Below are 13,407 nucleotides of genomic sequence, written 5' to 3' on the forward strand. Positions count from 1 at the left end.
CAGCCATCTGTTGGGGGTACGTCATTTTCATGACGTGAAATCAAAGTCTTCATTTATTTAAAAACATGAGAAATAAACACCATAGCCAATGACTGTCTTTCAGTTATAAACTATCACTGGATAATGTTATCATTGTATTTATGAACCCTATTGATTTTAATGCAGATATAGAGAGGGCTGCGGATCTAGGTGTCATTATCTCATAAGGACTCCTCATCTAACTCACAGAGGAGCCCAGAACAGGTTCCTTGTGTTTCTCCCTTCACCAGCAGGGATACAGTCCCAGCATCATGTGACCCTATGCATTCACTTAAATGCGTGAATACTCTGATAATTATCAGAATATAATATCAGAATGTCATCAGAAAAATAATTATAACAGCATTAAAATAAATAAAAGTAAATGTAAAACTGCATAAAGAACTTGTGGACCCAGGGGGCTGGAGAGATGGCTCAGTGGTTAAGAGCACTGACTGCTCTTCTTCTGGTCCAATTCCCAGCAACCATTGGTGACTCACAACCATTTGTAATGGGATCTGATGCCCTCTTCTTGTGTGTCTGAAGAGAGCAACAGTGTACTCATATACATAAAATAAATAAATCTTTTTTAAAAGAGAAAAGAACCTGTAGACCCTTATCTAATATTTAGTCACCCCAGGAGATGGTTAGATGTACTTTTAGGAGGGCCAGAGTATAGCAAGGAGTCTCTCTCCACCTCTAAAGTTCTTGTACAATGCAAACGGATGATGAGGCAGAGGTGATGGGTCAGTCAGTATACAGTTTGCCTCACAAATATGAGGAACAGAGTTCCATTCTCAGAACTCATGTACTTGTAACCCCAGCTATGTTGACCTAGGAAGAAGAGGAGGAGGGAGAGGAAGAGGAGGGAGAGGATGGGGGAGGAAGAGGAGGAAGAGGGAGAGGAGGAGGGAGAGGAGGAGGGAGAGGAGGAGGGAGAGGAGGAGGGAGAGGAGGAGGGAGAGGAGGAGGGAGAGGAGGAGGGAGAGGAGGAGGGAGAGGAGGAGGGAGAGGAGGAAGAGGAGGAGGAGATGGGTAGATGCCTGGGAATTCGCTGGCTGGCTCATCTAGCCTACAAGGCAAGACTCTAGGACAATGAGAGACCTTGTCTCAAACCAAAGGTGGAAGGAGCCTGAGGAATGACACCCAAAGTTGTGCACTGATCCACACATGCATACACGCACACAGCAGTAATGATGACCATCAAAAACAATTACAGTGTACACCTCAAAAGACTGAGAGAGCTTATTGGTCTGTGTGTTGTATACACTCCTCGTGTCCTTCATTCTCACACCTTCTCTTCCGGTGAGCTCTGAACCCCATCTTCACATCATCTACTCTTGGAAAAGAGCAAGGTCTTGGCTTTTCTTTTTCTTTTTCTTTTTTTTTCCCGGAGCTGGGGACCGAACCCAGGGCCTTGCGCTTCCTAGGCAAGCGCCCTACCACTGAGCTAAATCCCCAACCCCCGGTCTTGGCTTTTCAAGTCAGACCGCCATGCTGCTTCCTCCCAGGGCAGTTTGCAGTGTGACTGTGTTCTGCATTTTTAAGCATTTCTTTCTGTTCCCTATTTTCAATCCCTCGCACAGGTATTCCAGATATTAATAAATATGTCTGGGGGTGGGGAAATGTTTAGTGGGAAAAAGAAAACGAAGTTCAGGGGCACATGGGGGAGGTGGTGAGCCCTCGGGACATTTCAACCCCGAACATCTGGAGCCTGAATCACAGGAGTGATGACAGCAAGAGTCGCACAATTATAAGCTGGGTAGATTTGAAAATTGATCCTGAATCAAACAACCGCTAATTTTCCTGGTCCCCTCTGGCAATCATCCTTTCAAACTATTCAGGGTTTTAAAATGTGAAAATAATGAACCTCTGGCAAGTCCCCTTCTTTCCTTCTTCTTCCCCCTTCACCAGCTTCCCTCCCCTTCTCCTAGACTCCCTTCTGGTTGGCTATCTATATTCAAATGACTCGCTCCAAGCTGCTCCCTCACGAAGTTCAGGAAGAGCTCCCCCCCCCCCACACACACACACAGTTGCTGCTAACCTGTAATTGCCCGCTGTATCTTTTGCTCCGTTTGGAATAAGTGCTGTTAGCTTTGCCACTTGGGCTAGCCCTCAGGAATGTGACCTGTCATTAAAGAAACATCTAAAAATATCGTCTTGCACCTCACAGTTTCCGCTCCGGTTTCGTGTATTTCTCTTCAGTATGTTTTATTTGAACCTGCTAACCTGCTCTGAAGGGGGTGGGGGGAACAATTGCCAGGCTTTGCCTGTCACTTGCTGTGTTTGTCTCCTATAGAATCCAGGTCCCTGGGTAGTTGAATAGAAATGAGGAGGAAGAAATGAAGGGACAGCTTATTGACACTCACATTCTCCTCTGGTCTCCTGTGGTTGTAGCTGAGAATTTGTTTATCCATCTTTTTTTTTCAAGTAGGGCTCTCTGGAAGGGCCACAGTTACTGGAAAACATCCAGCATGCAATACTGTCTTTATCTGCTTCAAGCCACTCTAACAGAGTAACCAAGAGTGGTTAACGTGCGAACGGTAGAGGTTTGTGTTTCTGTTCTAGAGATGGAGAAGTTCAGGACAGAGGGGATCACATATGGCTGGGCCTTCCTGCTGTGTCATCACATGGTAGAAAGCAGGAGGCAGGAAGGGGGAAGGATACTCACTCTTTTCCCATCGGAAGCTCCCTTAATAACATTAACCCATTCACGAAAGTAAGTTTCTCGTGACCTAATGACATGTTAGAGGCATCAATCTCAGTCCTACACTGGGGACCAAGTGTTGTGGGAGTGAGTTTAAGCCATAGCAAGTGCCTATCTAACAAACACCCCATAGGACCAGATACTCCACTGTCTAGTTAATACTGATGGCTTAGAAAGACTTTGGTACCAGTCCTGGGTACGCCTACTGTGCCTCCATGACTTGCACCAAGCTGCAGCCGTAACCATGTCTCACACAAGTCACCACCTTCTGAAACCTGCCTTGGTACCCCTGGTGGTCCTGGTGATCTGCAACAGAGCCCTTATTACTGCTGCCTTCACTTTCTGGTCCCTTCTTGGGAAATTGGGTTGTGATGGGGTATCCACAAGGCAGAGGGGCACAGTGCTTTTCTCTTTTGGTTTATCCTGATAGACATGCCAGCAAGGGTATCTCATCATAAGCAGCATTCGGATGGACTAGATAGTGGAGGGAGGGTGAACTATTGTCAGTGAAGGAAGGTGAAGATGGCTGGTGGTCCTCCCTATAAATCAGCAAGATTTACTTAGTCACAGTAAGTAGTGTACATGAAAATGGTTCAGACAGCACAATTTACACTGTGTGCATGTATGTCACCACAATTAAACTATTTCAACTTTACTAGGTAAATTTAAATGTGTATAGATTTATTGGTTATACCCAGAGTTCTAAAAGACATAGTGAACCAACATTAACCCAGTATAGACTAAGTCAAGCTACTCCAAAGTATGAAGCTGCTGTGATGTTACAGTTGTTCATGGTCTCTTAAACAACGCGCTCTACATTAGGAGAAAATTGGGAGAAGGATCTTTAAACAAGGTTAACATTGCTGTAATGTTCTCCAGTGAAAAGGCCTTTCAGAACAAAAATAAATAAATAAATAAACAAATAAAGAAAGGAAGAGAGAAAGAAAGAAAGGAAGAAAGGAAGGAAGAAAGAAAGAGAAGTATGCACCCACAGTACGATGGGTGAGATGTGGCCTCCATCCTTCAGACGTTTATGTTGAAGGAGACATGGATGAATGAAGCAGGTGATTCCAGTACAGTGTAGTACCCACATGTAAAGTAGACATTCATAACATCCCAGAATCAGGGACTCAACCCCAACATCCAAATATCACAGGTAGGACTCATGGACTCCAGAGAGTCCCACAAGGAGATTTCAACAGGTGCCATTAGACACTTCTCCATGTATCAACATTATGGGTGACACCAAGAAAGGTCAAAACAGTTCATTTGTGAGAGAGAGAGAGAGTGAGCGCTCAGTCTCAGCTCTCAGGCAAGTATGGGCTGGTGGGAAGAAGCATCCCTTCTCCAACAGGGCAAGGAGGGGAGCTGCTTTCTTGCATGCTATCAGAATATTTTAAAGAGCGCTGAGTGTATGCACTAAGGAAGCTGGCAAGCAGGACAGAGCCGGTCTCTGACATTCCAGCTGGGTACTTGCCGCCATCTGGTGAGTGAGGCATAGAGGAAAGGGACCTTAGAGAGGTGTGACTAGACCCTTAAACCTCAGAGTGTGTGGCAATACAGGGTGTTCTCTGTTTCCTATCCTGAGAGTTTGTAGGTAGAAGTCTTCTCTAGTTATCTGGACCATCGGAGCATGAACATCTTGTGGTATCATATCCCTAGGAAGATTGTGGAACAAATCCCTTCTCTTCCCAGTTCTCAGAGAGACAGTGGTACCTGTGTCTGCAAGGGAAGAGACACAATGATATGTCCAGCCAAGGTGACTGACCATGTGGAGGGACCTGGGGGAGTCCCACTGGATGACTTCTCATCTCCTTTGCACACAACATTACCATACTTTTGTACAGAAGGCATAGGCTTACATCTACCACACAACTCAAGTTTGCTTAGTCTTAACCATTCCACAAGCAATGCTAAGCTCCATTTCTCTCCGTTAGTTCTTTGTCATGTCCCCCAAACCTGATAACAATGGCTGTTATAGCTCTTTTCTACCATCATTCAGCCAAAGCAGGTCTTCATGGTTCTACTCTGGAGCTGCCTGTGCATACTTTGAAACTCTGAGGTTGGAATACAGTTGTCCATTAAGCATAGTGTGTGGGACAAGAGCACAGACACCTATTGTAGCTTGGAGGAGCAGTGAGCTCTCCTCTGAATAAAGGATTGTGGTCCTCACCTTCGCAGCAATGGTGATAGCATCAACATTAATAGATCATCTTTAGTAAGCGTTTAAATCTGATGGGTCCAGTGCTAAGTACTTTTTAACACAATAGCTCGTACTTCTCAAAACATGGAAATGATTGTGGAGTCCTTCCTGTGACACAGATCCTCTTTTCCAGTTTTGTGGTGACTATTTTTTATTAACCTCATTTTACTAATGGGGACATTTAGAGCCAGAGTGATTGAACGCCTTAGTGGCAGATTATCTACACAATTTGAGTGACTTTGCCATTGAGCACAAGGCATAATGTGATGGTTAATCTCCATTGTCACCTTAACTGAATTTGGAGTCACCTAGGAGACACACCTTGGAATGTGTCTTTGAGGACATTTCCAGAGAGGTTTAACTGAGCAGGGAACCCTTTCTCAGTGCAGGTGGCATCATGCCATAAGCTGAGAGTCCCATACTAAACGCAAAAGGAGGGACTCAGCTGAGCACCTGGCATGAAGATTCCAGGAGTCCCAGCCACGGGCTCCTGCCTCTGTGAACTCTACCACACCCTCCCCACCATGGTGGATCATAAGCCATGAGCTGAGGGTGACAGTGACCAGTAACCAGCACATACAGCATTCACGTACTTGAAAAGGAAAAGAGAGTAATAATTTAGGACCAGATATTTAAATGCTACATCTAAACCCCAAATCGACAGCATTAATTGAGGAAGGCATTTCTACTTATCTGCTCAACTGAATTTCAGACATTCTTCTAGAACATTCTTTGCTGCTCAAGTTTGAAATCTACATACATTAGAATTCACTAGACAGTCGGAAGAGCTAAGGATTTAGGGCACTACATTCATACTACACATGCTTTACTCACAGGAAAACACTTAAAAAATAAGAAGTGCCCGGTGTGAGGCAGGAGGGTAAGTTGGAGGCCAGCCTGGGCAACTTATGCAGACCTTGTCAAAAGGGCTGGAGATGTAGTTTAGTGGTAGACCATTTGCTTGGTATCACTTAATCCTAGATCACACACTCAGTACTGAAACAAACAAACAAACAAACAAACACACACAGACACACACACACACACACTGATCAGTGTTAAGATGCTCTTATTTTCTCAGTGTGGTCTAATGAGGAAAAACATGACAAAAAGATTTGCAAATATCAATCTAATCATTGTCTCCCATGGTACAGAGTATTTTGTCCACGAGAATAACTAACAAGAAAAAGAGGCACTGTTATAATTTAACTGAATACAGGCAGATTTAGAAAATGTTAAATGTTGACTCTCAGGAAATTTTCATAGCTTACCTTGAGGTTATCACTCTAATCAAATAATAATGAGATTCAGAATCCCTGGCCTGCTTATTTTAGAGAAACTAGGGGAATAATTGTACTAATAACTGGATAGTTATTGAGTGGTTTCTACAACTGATATGTATACATATATTAATTTATATGTAGATAATATGTAACACATATGTTTTAAACAGATCTAGTACCCAGAAGGAAAGGCCTAAGAGGTGCTGGGGCTATTTTCTTTATTCCCAACTCACAAACAGAAAAACTGAATGCGATAGTTCACTTTCTGTTACCGTAACAAATATCTGAAATGAACCACTTACAGGGAGGAAAGGTTTCCTGGGCTCGGAGCTTCAATCCACTGTTGCTTGGCCTTGCTGCCTTTGTACCCAAGACAAGGCAGTGTGTGAGGTGAGAAGCACATGGTGGGAGAAGATGGTCTCAACATAGCTGCTAAGCCTCACGACAAAATACAGTGAAGGAGCCAGACTCTCTCCTCCCTTTGAGGGCATGCCCACATTGACTTAACTTCCTCTGCTTGGCCCTAAATCCTAAAGACCCCACTAACCTTCCAATGGCCTATGAGGTCCCAAGCCCTAGCTGTCAACTATTTATCCATAAGGTGCGCGTGTGTGCGTGTTTGCGCGTGTGTGCGAGTGTGACAAATTTCTCACACAGAACATCAAGAAAGCATGCCCGCTGCTTATGTAAGCCCCCTTTCTTCAACTGTACCTGAGGTGCTGAATCATACCTCTGCAATCAAACACTTCCTCTCTGAAACTTACAACCACTAAATACAGGTGCCCAAGACTCTCTAAAAGGCTAAAAACACTGCACGAATGTTGGTATTACCAATTTTACTGGCTTGAAATAGTATTCTTTTAAAGCACTCCCTAAACAGACGATATTGATACCGCGAATTCAGAGCTGAGTTTTGTCCCTCAGCATGACGTGCTGTTGGAAGACCTCAAGTAATTTCTCCTACCCTTTCCACAGTCCAAAATATTACTCTATGATGTCATCCAGAAAGATGATATTAGAGTGTAAAAAAGGTTTTATAACTATATTTTTACTAAAAACAATAACTCTATCAAACCACCTGCCATTTGAGGGCGAAGTCGCTTTTTCAAATCAAATACATCATCCAAGAACAAAGTCTCACAGTGAAGGCATGCATAAAAAAGCATGAAGTCTCCCAAAAACGCTTTCCAGAGAGATCACCAACACCGTGCTTCAAGCAAGAATCGAGCCCAGTACCCAGATGCAGCTTCCATCAGAAAATTCCAGTACCCACCCAACGGTGTTCTTTTCCTAGGTTTTTCTCTTTTAAAAGCTCACAGTGCTGAATAATCTTATCTCAGACATTTCCCTCAAGTGGATCCATTCTGTGTTAAAACTCTAGAGTGGTCCCATCCTTCTGTTTAGAGCCTCTTGGCAAACAGTTGGCACTAAGCTACGCTTGGAGTCAGAGTTGCAAGCTGACCCCGTGAACTTTCACCTCGCCCCCATGCTCCCAACATTTAATATCCTGAGCTACAGGACAGCGAATGATGCTTGTGTTAGAAACAGCCAGGACAAAGGTCAGCTGCTAAGGAATGTCCCCAGGACCCTGCTCAGCCAGCTCAGTGGGGCTGATGCAGAAGGGCGTGATGAGAACCAAGACTGAGGCCTGCAACTGTAGGAGCCCTGTTATCCGAGCCAATGTAAACACCGAACCACAAATACTTCCCCTTCCTCCTCCAGGATCCAAATGTCAATTGCTTCCAGCTTCAAAGTTCAGAATCTCCAGCACACCTCCCTTTGATTCCGACTTGCTTGGAAAGAGAACAACAGGGCCTGACTCCTCCATCTGTGTGGTAGAGAGTTTGCTAGCTGAATAATCAGAAGATTCAAGGCGTGCCCCAAACCTGGATCTTGAATTCACCCTAGAGAAAAATCTGGCCATCTACCAGACGACCACACAAACAACAGGTCGACCTCACAAAAGGCCATCCTCTAGGTGGGTGGGACCCAAGACAGGCTTTCCTGGGACGGCTTAAGGGGTGCAAACACACCACAGTACAGAGGCTGATGGCTGTGGGTATAAGGTCTCCACCTGGGAACCGGGGCTGAAGAACAGAAGAGTTTTTCCTTGCTCTCCTTCCCAATCGGCACATTCTTTTGGCCAACCACGCTGGACCGTATTTTACCACCCCTTTTTATTAGCCAACATATCCCAGCCCTTCAGTGTAAAAGCGGCTGACCTAATGATCCACTGTGATCAGTCAGCCAAGCACTTGGCCCGCTCCAAGTACTTTTTGGCTTTGGTATGAGTGTTCTGAACAAATATTTTCGGTCATCTATATTAATCTACATCACGTGACTCTTCCTGGGAAGACGTAAAGAAACAGCTATTCATGGCAGAAAGGGCACTGACAGACCGAAGAAACGATCCAATCCAGGTCCAGCTTAGAGAGCCCGTGAGTTCATTGTGGTTACTTATAGAAGCATGGGAGACTCTTGGACAGCTGCATCACCGAAAAGTCTTACTCCAAGTACAGATGACTCATGGACAGCTGTGCCAGAGGAGTCCCAACCCCCAGTCACCTTCCAACTCATAGACTTTACTGCAACCACATCACACCCCACAAGACCTTGGGGAACTCAAGCAGGATTATGTTCAACCGGAGGCGCAGAAAGGAGGGGTGACAACTCTCAGGTGACTGTCTAAGACCTTCCTCTCCACCCTCAGGGAAGGAATGTTGGCAGCCTCAGTGCCATTACCACAGAGCTAGCCTGCACTGACAGATTCTACTCCATCGCCATGACTGCAAAGTCCTTGGTAGATTACTATAGTTACTGCTTTGTGGTGACTGTGATCCTCTTGTGCCCACAGGAAACGGCTCCGGCCTGTTTTCTGATATTATAACAAAATACACAAAGGAGGGAGGTCAAATATCCCAAAAGCATGGCACTTGCCCTGAGACGAGATCCCTCGGTTGTATCAGGTAATGGTGAATGGATTTATGGTGGTAGAGTACATGAGGGAGGGAGATGTCCCATGAGTGGCCCCTCCCCACCTAGCCAATTCCAAACCAGGTGCCACCTATTAAAGGCCCCCAACATTACTCTATGTGTAGGAATGTTTTATCTGCATGTATGTCTGTATAGTGCCAGAGACCAGAGGGCAGTGTCAGGTCCCCTGTGACTGTAGCTACAGATAGTTGTGAGTCTCCCTATAGGTGTTAGGAAGTGGGGGTATTCTGGAAGAGCAGCCGATGCTCTAACCACTGAGAAATCTCATCATCTCTTGTGCACTTTAACCCCTAACCTCTAACCCCTAACCCAACACTTGCCTCTGGCAGTCTAAGATCCCTTCTCCTATCCTGCCCGAGCAACCATGACTCCAGCTCTACACAGGATATCCACAATGACGTTTTAGGTGCGTTCTAGCTAGATCTGACCAAACCCAAGGCGCTTTCCCCAACTCTCTCACACCCTCGCACCCCCATTCCAGCTCTGTCTCCAGCCCTTCCTTTCTTTGCTCTGATTCCGGCCTCACTTCCATAACAGGCTTTTGTGTTGTTTTTCCCTCTCCCGGGCCATATTTTCGTGATACATAATTTCCCTCGGGTTCATAGGTTGGAATCTGACCTCTGTTTTCGCAGGGCTCTGTTCCTGGCAAGGAAGGAGGCTTTTTTTTTTTTTTTTTTTTTTTTGGTGTATGAGAGCAACTTGGAGCTCAACCGTGGCCGCTGCACTGACCTTCCCAGGCACCGGTGTTGATACACACGCTAGCGACACCCCACACCCTCCCCAGAGCCACCTCCCTCCCGACAAGTTCCTTTCAGAAGTGAGAAAGTGCTTGATACAGCCTCCTTAAGATTAGGCTAATGAGAAATGTATGCAGAAGAGAGGTTGCAGGTTTTAGGGTCTGACAGGCCTGGATTCCAAGCCTGTTTTAATCACAAACTTGCTGAGCAACAGGGGAAGGACTGCGGGGCCTCGATTTCTTCATTTGTAGAGAGGGAAGATAGACACTCCCATCCCCGCCTCCACTCTTGACCTTAATCATCGTCCAGAGCCTCTTTCTCGTGTTTCTCTGCTATGGAGGTGTTTTCCCCTTTCCCACACTTCAGGCTTCAGGGGCGGTTGTGATAAAGCAGGTGGGCGGTTCAAGAAGCCGGTTTACTGTTCTTGTCAGACGCATTTATCTGTAGTGCATCCTTCCTCAGGCTACTCTTTGCCAATACCTTTCCAGACTTGTTGCAGTTCAGAGCCAGCCTGGTTTAACTCTGACTATCCAGGCTTTAGTTTACTTAACATTTACATATCCTCAAAGAATCCTTCTCCATCCACCACTCATCAAAGAACCTCAAACACCTCTCTGAACAAATGAAGCAGTCTAGGTATTTCCATACGTTAGTCCCATTTTTTTTTTAACCTTTTACTCTGTGTCCTGCCCTAGGATGTCCCATTCCGGCGGCTCTGTCTGGTTCCTTAGTGTTTTCTGTATGAAGGTTTCTCAGACTTGTTTTTCATGACCTTGACGTCATTGAGGGAGTGGATTCAGTAGTTTATAAACGATTCTTTCATTTGCATTGTGTCTGGCGCATTTATCGAGCTGCAGTTACCGGTCCTCATCACATCTCCTCAAGGGTACCGTATGGCTGTTCGTCTGACCTGTCCATATTGAAGTTGACCTTGACCATCTGTCCAGAGCTGCTTTCCCCTTGTTTCTCTGCTGCAGAGTATATTCCCTTCTCCATGTTGTTCTCTTCAGAAATTAGTCATGTGCAGAGGAGTTAAGCTCCTTAAATAAGATGCCTCAAAAGAAAAGAATTATGAAAATTCTATGTGGGATGATTTTCTTCTCTTTAACTAATTTATATAATTTTGAACTATTGACTATGTACCCTTTGTTTTAGATCTGTAAATTATATATACCATTGGAGTGGGTTATTTTATTGCTCAAATAACTCCAATTCTGAACCTGGAAACTCCTTCAGTTTAGCTCCTCTTGTGCTCCTTTAGTATTGCAATTAGCTGTGTTTGTATACATGAGAGACTTGTGTGCGCATGTGTGTACAAGCACACATTTCAGTCCTTTCAGTAACTATTAGATTTTGACAGGCACATCTCATTCACCCATGCCTAAACTGGAAAACCAGATATATGTATATATATATATATATATATATATATATATATATATATATATATATGTATCCTTTTTAAATTTTTTCAGATCTCCTTCTTTATATATATTATACACACGAAAATTTTACACAAAGCTCTCTATATATTATATATAGTTTATATAATATATAATATAAATCAATAGACTATAAATTATATTTTATATAAACTATACATTATAAGCATTTATAGTATAGATACAGAGAGGGGGGAGGTTTTGTAGAATTTTTTTTTTCCTTTTTTTCCAGAGCTGGGGACCGAACCCAGGGCCTTGCGCGTGCTAGGCAAGCGCTCTACCACTGAGCTAAATCCCAACCCCTGTAGAATTTTATATAGATGAAATCTTGCAACATTTGGTCTTTTACTAGTTCTTTCACTTAGCAGTCTGTGTTTCTGTAATTGTGTCTAATAGCTTGCTGCTGAGGGAAAACAGTAGTGGTTAGTGGTCTAGGAAGGCTAATGGTCTGTTCCATTCTACCTGAAGTAGTCCTTTCTCATACCTGGTAGGCTCACATCTGACTCATAGTATATTAAGGCAAAAATGCATCAACGTAGATGGTGAATTACTCTGCCACCTTAGTTCGAGGCCGAGAGATCACATCATGAAACAGTTCCAAGTCTCTTTGTTCATGTAACTTACATCCTAATGGGCATCGGCAGATAGAAAATTAGCAAAGTGATATAAGGAAAAGGAAACAAAGTTGGAACTGACCTAAGTAATCACAGGATTCTCAGTGAGTCCCGGTGGGCATCAAGACCTTGTAAAGAAGCAGGAGAATACCTCCCCACAAACAGAGGCAACAGCAGATGCAGGACTCTAGAAATGCAGGACCAGAGAAAAGTGGTCATAATTGGGGAAGAGAAGGGAACTGGAGGAGAAGGTTGTGCCATGACGTTGGTTAGACAAACCATGCTAAGCAAACTTGGACCTTTTCTGCAAAACCACCCCTGGTCTTAAGCTAGACAGTGACACTCAGACTCTAAGCGGATCACTGTGCCTCCACAGGAAGAAGACTAGAACAGGCATGCCTGAAAGAGGGAGACCAGTGGCAACCTGCTGATGTGGCCCAAACAAGAGTAATGGTGCTTTAAAATTCCACAGTATTGCAGAGAAGCGGATGGAGTCCTGCCATATTTTTATAGATACTCTGATGAATCCAGATGTTAAGGACAGAAGAAAATGATCAAAGTTTCCTTTCTAGATTATGATTCATTCTCCTGCACGGTAGAATCTTTTTTACTGAGGCAAGAGAAGAATTGATATAGTTTAATAGGTAACAATTCAAGGGTTTTTTTTTTTTTTGCTTTGTTTTGTTTAAGTGTGTTAAGTGGAAACATCCACTGTGGTTATCAAGCAGACAGTTAGGCCTGTGAGTTGAGAGAAAGAGTTTAGAGATCAGAAACAGCTTTGGGATTCCTCATTATACAATATTTAAAGTTATGGGTCTCAGCAAGATTTTATAATGGGGGGAGAGTGGTAGAATAAACATGTAGTAATAAGTCCTGCAACCCTAATGATGTTCAGTCAGAGAGTAGAGGAGTCACCAGGAAACCAGGAAGGTAAATAGAGACTGGTCTCATCAAAACAAAGGAGAACATTTTAAGAAAGCCAACTGAGTGCTGGAGAGGTAGGTGGCCAGAGGTCAAGAGTGCTTGCCGTTATTCTGGAGACTTGTGTTCGATTCCCATGTCAGATAACTTATAACTGCTGTGACTCCAGCTACAGAGGGTCCAGTGCCTCTGGTCTCTAGGGCACACTGGCTCACTCATATGTACTCACACTCTCACACAACTACAAACAAATTCATTTTAAAAGGAAGATAGTTAACAGTCATTAAGATCATTAACTTCTCAAGCCAGGAGGAGATGAGCTTAAGCTTTAAAAAGGGAAACAGTTTCCTAACAAAGGCCCAGCATGGAGACAAGCCAACAAAGCTAATAAAGATCCCTGAGAATACTGAGTAAAAGAGAAGCTTGTGGACTGGAGAGGTGGCTCAGAGGTTAAGAGCACTGACTGCTCTTCCAGAGGTCCTGAGTTC

General features: G+C 44.1%; 1 long non-coding RNA gene across 2 annotated transcripts; it reads left to right on the forward strand.

The window, feature by feature from the left end:
• The first annotated feature begins 8,219 nt into the window (after nt 1–8,219).
• Nucleotides 8,220–12,565, forward strand: LOC120097021 (uncharacterized). Of its 2 annotated transcripts, XR_015639131.1 has the most exons (3): nt 8,224–8,888; nt 9,066–9,177; nt 12,375–12,565. It is a non-coding gene; the product is annotated as an uncharacterized LOC120097021 (long non-coding RNA). The 2 variants fall into 2 exon arrangements; XR_015639132.1 differs by lacking the exon at nt 9,066–9,177 and having other exon boundaries at nt 8,220–8,888.
• The last annotated feature ends 842 nt before the right edge of the window (nt 12,566–13,407 follow it).

The sequence above is a fragment of the Rattus norvegicus genome, chromosome 15, assembly GCF_021556685.1.
Source record: "Rattus norvegicus strain SHRSP/BbbUtx chromosome 15, alternate assembly SHRSP_T2T, whole genome shotgun sequence".
Taxonomy (NCBI): Eukaryota; Metazoa; Chordata; class Mammalia; order Rodentia; family Muridae; genus Rattus; species Rattus norvegicus.